We start from the raw sequence: 6,954 nt of genomic DNA, 5'->3' as shown, positions 1-6,954 counted from the left end.
ACCTACAATAAAAACTACATTTAGAAAAGCATCGCCGAATATTGAAACTGATTTTTCTCCATTTGAGTACATTGCGACTTAGGCTCTAATGAAAGATCTGTGTCGAACTATAAGTTGTTTCACAGAGAAAAGACGTCCATCTTCAGCATTCAACTTGTGTAAAATCTCTAACGGTTTCGAAGGTAGTTTGGATATCCAAACCAGGTGCGCTACTGTCGTCATGTTTTTTTGTGGCTGAGTTCGACAGAATTGACAGCGGTTATTTCTTGAGCGTTTTTTCAAAACGACATATCTGCAATGAGTTACTCTCTTTGTTTACTTTCTCTTCTGTTAATAATTCGGTCACTTTAACCACAGAGAACCGACATCCTTGATCGAACAAAAATATTTAAAAAACGTGTGTAAACATTTGAATTAATATACGATAAACACTAGCGCCGCCACACCAACCTATCCCAACTATCCGTCAAATCCATTCCGGAACCGTTTCGAAATCCTAAATGGATTCAGTATGGAATCTTGCTCAAAGAAAACAACCGATTCCGACTCTATCGGTTGATGCATTTGAGTTGGAATTCATGCTGGAAGTCCGAACCGGTTCCGGACTAGTTTGACTGGGTAGAGGAATAACCCCTATCAATTCTGTCGAACTCAGCCACAAAAAAACATGACAGTAGCGCACCTGGTTTAGATATCCCAACTACCTTCGGAACCGTTAGAGATTTTACACAAGTTGAATGCTGAAGATGGACGTCTCTTCTCTGTGCTTTAACATTTATCCCTCAACTCTTTGCATAATATGCTAGTTAAAACCACCGTCTTTCGATCTGTACTGTAAAATAAGTGAAAAGTGTTATAGTAACGCCGTAAAAATCGAAAGAGAAAGTAAACAGAGTAACTCATTGCAGATATGACTTTTTGAAAAAACACTCAAGATTTCTCTACCCACCCACTGAGACGTCCAAAAAAATGTTTCAAAACCGTTCAACACGGGTCCAACGATGGACATTTGTTGAACGGTTATTTGGACGTTGTCCAAATTGGTCCAACGAACGTCCTTCATTGGACAATTTTGAAACCAACCGTTCTTAGAGGGCAGTCAAACTAGTCCGGAACCGGTTCGGACTTCAAGCATGAATTCCAGTACAAATGCATCAACCGATTGAGTTGGAATCGGTTGTTTTCTTTGAGCAAGATTCCATACTGAATCCATTCAGGATATCGAACCGGTTCCGGAATGGATTTGACGGATAGTATGGATAGCTTGGTGTGGCGGCGCTAGTGTTTATCGTATATTAATTCAAATGTTTACACACGTTTTTTTAAATATTTTTGTTCGATCATGGATGTCTGTTCTCTGTGGTTGTTTGTTCTTTATTTAAATAAATGATTAGTTTTTGCATTACACATTTATTGATGTTTGTTTTACAAATTTACTTACATCCATGATCGAACAAATATGTTAATAAAATTTGTATAAACTTTTGAATTAAAACACTAGCGCCGCCACACCAATTTATCCCAACTACCCGAACAGAAAGCAATATCGAAATTGATCGTAGAAACGTTGAATTTACAACAGTTTTATTTGTTAACAACTTTTCTTGTAACATCAATGTGCTTATGATGCAGTCCTTCATGCCTCCAAAATCTTCATTTGTCTTCAATGGCCAGGATTCTGAATCGGTTATTGATTTTGAGCAAGAATTCTGCCAGAAGTCAGTCAGACATCCGAATGAATTTGTCTTCAATATGAAAAACTCGTATTCGCAACATTTCAAATGTCTTCAAAATGAAGACAAATCTTCAAATCTGGCATCTCTGATGTAAATCGATGTTTTTGATTTCAGAATGTATGGGAAAAGATCAATTTTTGCATTGTTACATCTCTTAACGACCCCCCTTTTTCCATGTAAAAATCGGGTTTACAATGAAATAGGCATCTTTAGGGGGTGTGCGGATTAAGGCATATCCTGATGCAGAATAGTACCGTGAGTTAATATCTCAGTCCTTTTTAAATTTTTAAGCCCGAAACTATCGAAAAAAACATTTTTTAGTTTGTTTCCTTTTAGGACAATAACACATCCAAACCCATGTGACTTGCACGACTCTATAGGTTGCCTTTTCAGATCTACCACAAAAACCGATTCCGACTCTATCGGTTGGAATTCATGCTGGAAGTCCGAATTGGATCCGGACTAGTTTGACTGGTAGAGGAGTAACCGCTGTCAATTCAGTCGAACTCAGCCACAAAAAAACATGACGACAGTAGCGCACCTGGTTTGGAAATCCCAACTACCTTCGAAACCGTTAGAGATTTTACACAAGTTGAATGCTGAAGATGGACGTCTGTTCTCTGTGAATATACGTGAAGAGGGGTTTTTTAGCGATTTTTTTAGAAAGTTTGGTGCAGAGAATTAATCAAAACTTTTTACATTATAATGTTCTATGCAAAAATATTGACAAGCGACGCGGTGACGTAGCTTCTTGTAGAATGTCTCTGGAAAACACGATTTGCAGTGTTAATTGCCATTCAAAAACTAGTTAACCAATTTATTTCAAACTTTGCATACACATTCTATGTATAAAATACCTAACACCCCTACGTTGAGTTTTCGAGATAATTTTTCAATTAAGGTGGGTTGTGGAATACCACTTATCTTCTATCAGGTATAGCATCAAAGTATAACTCATTGTTATGTTTATTCAAGCAAATCAAATTCAATGAGTTGGCTTTTTCATATATTATACCATATTTCTAGAAAATTCATCCAGATTCCGCTACTTTAAATTGACAGTCGAACGGGAGAGTGTGCGAGCGAGACTCGCATTGCTTTTAGCTGCTAGAGTACGGCATGCTATTGACTGCTGGTGATACTGGTTCTAGAAGTGTCTTGGTACTGTTCGTGGCTTTTCATGCTGGTGATGGAGTTAGATCTTGCTGACATCTCTGAGCATCATGATGTTAGGATTAAGATCCCCAGATGTATATACGTATCGAGATATGACTACCTGAGCTGACACCACTAAAGCGGGTTCTATTGAACGTTGCGGGTCACTGTCGAATGAAGTGACATAGTTAATGACTCACAAGTTTTAATTACGGAATACAGCAAATAATTCCCCGTCAAAAAATAGATCACCACGCGCATTGGAAAACTGCTACTAGATACGATAAACACAATCGAGCACTTAGCTTCTTTGACAACCAACCACTAGTGAGCGAAAGATAATTTGCATTAGAATTCAACATTCATACAAGACTAACCTATTTTTGAAAATTCTGGATAAATTCTATAACTTATCGACAATTGACACTCTTGCAGGGATGCATTTAATAAGAAGGATAGCGATATTTTTTTTGCATATTTCAAGTATCCGGAAAGATGGAGAATTTAAATATTGAAATAATACCAGGATACATTCAAAACTGCCGGTGTGTTATGTTTCTTATAATCATAGCCGAAACTAAACTAAACGCTAAACTTAAACTCTTCTATTTCGTTCAACCGTGAACTCTTACTGAATGTCATACCAGAAGACATCCCGGAATGTGGCTCAGTCCGGATTCTAAGTTAAAATTTACTTCCTTCATTGCAGTGTCCCCGGCATGCGACAAATACAGAGGTAATTGCACATTTGGATTTTCCCTCCCTCGGTCGCCTATCGTGGATAGTGAAACACACCATTAAGTCATCGATCTATATCGGTGTGGTTCATGTCTTCAGTACTAACAATCAAGTTCAGATTGGCGACTCATGGCACACTGCGTATTGTGCTAGCTGGTTTTTGAATACAGAATCCTTCTGATGATCGCACATCTATTGCATAATTTGAGTATTTGAGTTAATAAACTTGACAACCACGAACTGGTGATTGATGGGATTATTGTTAAATGGTGCTTTGATTACGATATAATTTTAGCTGATCGCAAAGAACACGTATCTTCGCTGGTATATGATTTGCCTGTTGCACCATTTGGGAGTCATTCAATAATAGACTGAACCACACGTATTATGGTATGCACATCCGCTCGGAACGCCCGTTGAATACGAAATTAGCTAATACTATTCAGTTCGAATTCTTTTGATTTGTTTTGAGTCGCTGTTTGGATAATTTAATTTCGTTTCTTAAAATCGGGATCATTCGAGCTGGAGGCTAGTTAGTAATACGTGCGACGTTCTATTCAATAAATATCAAAGCGGAGTTAGCTTACGCTCGAGTATAAAAGTAATTTGAACACCTTCAATCAGTATCATTGCATTCGAAGCCGTGGATTTAGCTAGAGTTCTTGTATCAAACGTGTTCAAATCTAACTTACCGAAATGGCTATAAAATTAGTAGTAAGTGATCGTGGTGCAAGTGTCGAGAGCAAAATTAGTTGCTTGTTTGTTAAAAGTGTTTTTTTTTTCTTTCAATTTTTGTAGTCCCTACTCGCCCTTGTGCTGTTTGCTGTGAGTGTTCTATCTGCTCCTGCCCCGAAACCGGACCCAAGAGCGCAACTATATGCCGCTTCTCCACTCGCATACTCCGCATATTCTCCCTATGCCTATACGAATTATGTGTCACCCTACGCTAGCTACGCGTCGCCCTATTCGTCGCTGGCATATCCTGGACTAGGTACGTAATTTGTGAATTGATAAAAAGTTTGATCTATAGTTGAGTGTTTTGTTTTGCCTAACAGCATACAGCTACTCATATCCGTATGTTATATAAGTGGCAGCGAAGTTCAAACCATCCTTCAGGAAACAGGACTTAAACATGTGTGTAAAGTAGTGTGTTAATAAATAGTTGTACAAATTTCCAAGTCTCATCGAGCAACATTTGTGTATTTCATTGAGAATCCGAACCTAATCTACAGCTACTCTACGATATTGTATATAATATTACCACAGATAACAGACGTTCAGACAAGACCAAAAGTTAAAATTTATTAAAAAATCTGTGTAAAAATAACTGTTCAGCTATTACCTTCTACGCAACTGTTTGCAACGCTTGTTTGAAAATTTTGCTTAAACTGCATTACATCGATCACTACGCCACCTACAAAAGTTTGTCAAACTTATATCAGATATCCTATTTTTTCATTGCTAGTGTTTACACATTTCAAATCGAGCAGAAACGTATTCTGTCTGTGATATTACTAATCATAATTGATAACGTGTGTCCATGAGTGTAGCATTGTTTTATGTGAGTTTTAAATATAAGCAATGAAAGCGGTCATTACCGTCCACAATTTAGTATAGTAATTTGCACGCAATAATAATGCTCCATATTGAAAGTACTCTAATTTTCAAATATTAGCGCAACAGCGGAGTTTTCTAGTACTTTTATAAGTGCGTAAGCTGGCACAATGAGCCGCAGCCCTTCCAACGTAATAGCTTTAAATAGACCAAGAAGCAAAAAGGGCTCTTTCTAGCCCGAAACAAAAACAATTATTCGCTAGCATTAACGGTTAAATTAATTATATTTTTAGTTAATACTGTGGTCGCATATTCGATGTTGGCGCCAGTGACGATGTGCAATAATACAAGGGACAGAGCACTAGCACAGAGAACCTAGCAGAGAACAGACATCAATGGTCGATCAAAAATATTTAAAAAAACGTGTGTAAACATTTGAATTAAGATACGATAAACACTAGCGCCGCCACACCAACCTATTCCAACTATCCGTCAAATCCATTCCGGAACCGGTTCGAAATCCTGAATGGATTCACTATGGAATCTTGCTCAAAGAAAACAACCGATTCCGACTCTATCGGTTGATGCATTTGAACTGAAATTCATGCTGGAAGTCCGAACCGGTTCCGGACTAGTTTGACTGGATAGAGGAGTAACCGCTGTCAATTCTGTCGAACTCAGCCACAAAAAACATGACGACAGTAGCGCACCTGGTTTGGATATCCCAACTACCTTCGAAACCGTTAGAGATTTTACACAAGTTGAATGCTGAAGATGGACGTCTGTTCTCTGTGGAACTAGTGAGAAATTGTTCCCGAGTGCGAGGGATAATCCACTTGTAGATTCGGGTGATTTACATTTGATAGAAATGCCAAAACATCCTAACTCCTGCGGTAGAAGACAAAAGCGGCCCTTACACGTTCAATATTTTTGTCAATGCTATTTTATACTGTGTTTTGACGATATTGCTTCAATGCGTCAATCCCATTTGAAATGCACATCGTCAATACGTCAATACTTCCATTACACGTACAATGCGTTTGTCAATACTCTCTACTATTGACAAAAATATTGAACGTGTAAAGGCCGCTAAAGGGTTAAGCTGTCGGGAAACTAAACTTGTTAGCTATTTCACACTTTTCTAAACATTCTCTTACTCTTTCTTAAGTACTATGGCACAGAGAACAGACATCCATGATCGAACAAAAATATTTAAAAAAAAACGTGTGTAAACATTTGAATTAATATGCGATAAACACTAGCGCCGCCACATCTACTTCCCTCTAAGAACGGTTGGTTTCAAAACCGTCCAATGAAGGACGTTCGTTGGACCAATTTGGACATCGTCCAAATAACCGTTCAACGAACGTCCATCGTTGGACCCGTGTTGAACGATTTTGAAACAATTTTTTGGACGTCTCAGTGGGTTATCTCAACTATCCGTCAAATCCATTCGGGAACCGGTTCCAAATCTTGAATGGATTCAGTATGGAATCTTGCTCAAAGAAAACAACCAATTTCAACTCTATCGGTTGATGCTTTTGAGCTGGAATTCATACTGGATCCACTCAGAAGTCCGAACCGGTTCCGAAGTAGTTTGACTGGGTAGAGGAATAACCGCTGTCAATTCAGTCGAACTCAGCCACAAAAAAACATGACGACAGTAGAGTACCTGGTTTAGATATCCCAACTACCTTGGAAACCGTTAGGGATTTGTACACAAGTTGAATGCTGAAGATGGACGTCTGTTCTCTTTTTTTTGTTTTGACGT

At 38.3% G+C, this 6,954-nt stretch overlaps 1 long non-coding RNA gene across 2 annotated transcripts; it reads left to right on the top strand.

Annotated features, from left to right (window-relative positions):
- Positions 1–1,445: 1,445 nt before the first annotated feature.
- Positions 1,446–4,821, top strand: LOC131685188 (uncharacterized). 2 transcript variants are annotated; one of them, XR_009304747.1, is made up of 4 exons: positions 1,446–3,436; positions 3,539–4,343; positions 4,428–4,620; positions 4,685–4,821. It is a non-coding gene; the product is annotated as an uncharacterized LOC131685188 (long non-coding RNA). The 2 variants fall into 2 exon arrangements; XR_009304746.1 differs by having other exon boundaries at positions 1,460–4,343.
- The last annotated feature ends 2,133 nt before the right edge of the window (positions 4,822–6,954 follow it).

This window comes from Topomyia yanbarensis, chromosome 2 (assembly GCF_030247195.1).
Source record: "Topomyia yanbarensis strain Yona2022 chromosome 2, ASM3024719v1, whole genome shotgun sequence".
Taxonomy (NCBI): domain Eukaryota; kingdom Metazoa; phylum Arthropoda; class Insecta; order Diptera; family Culicidae; genus Topomyia; species Topomyia yanbarensis.
The sequence above is the reverse complement of the archived record's forward strand: the minus strand, read 5'-3'. Positions and strand labels throughout refer to the sequence as shown.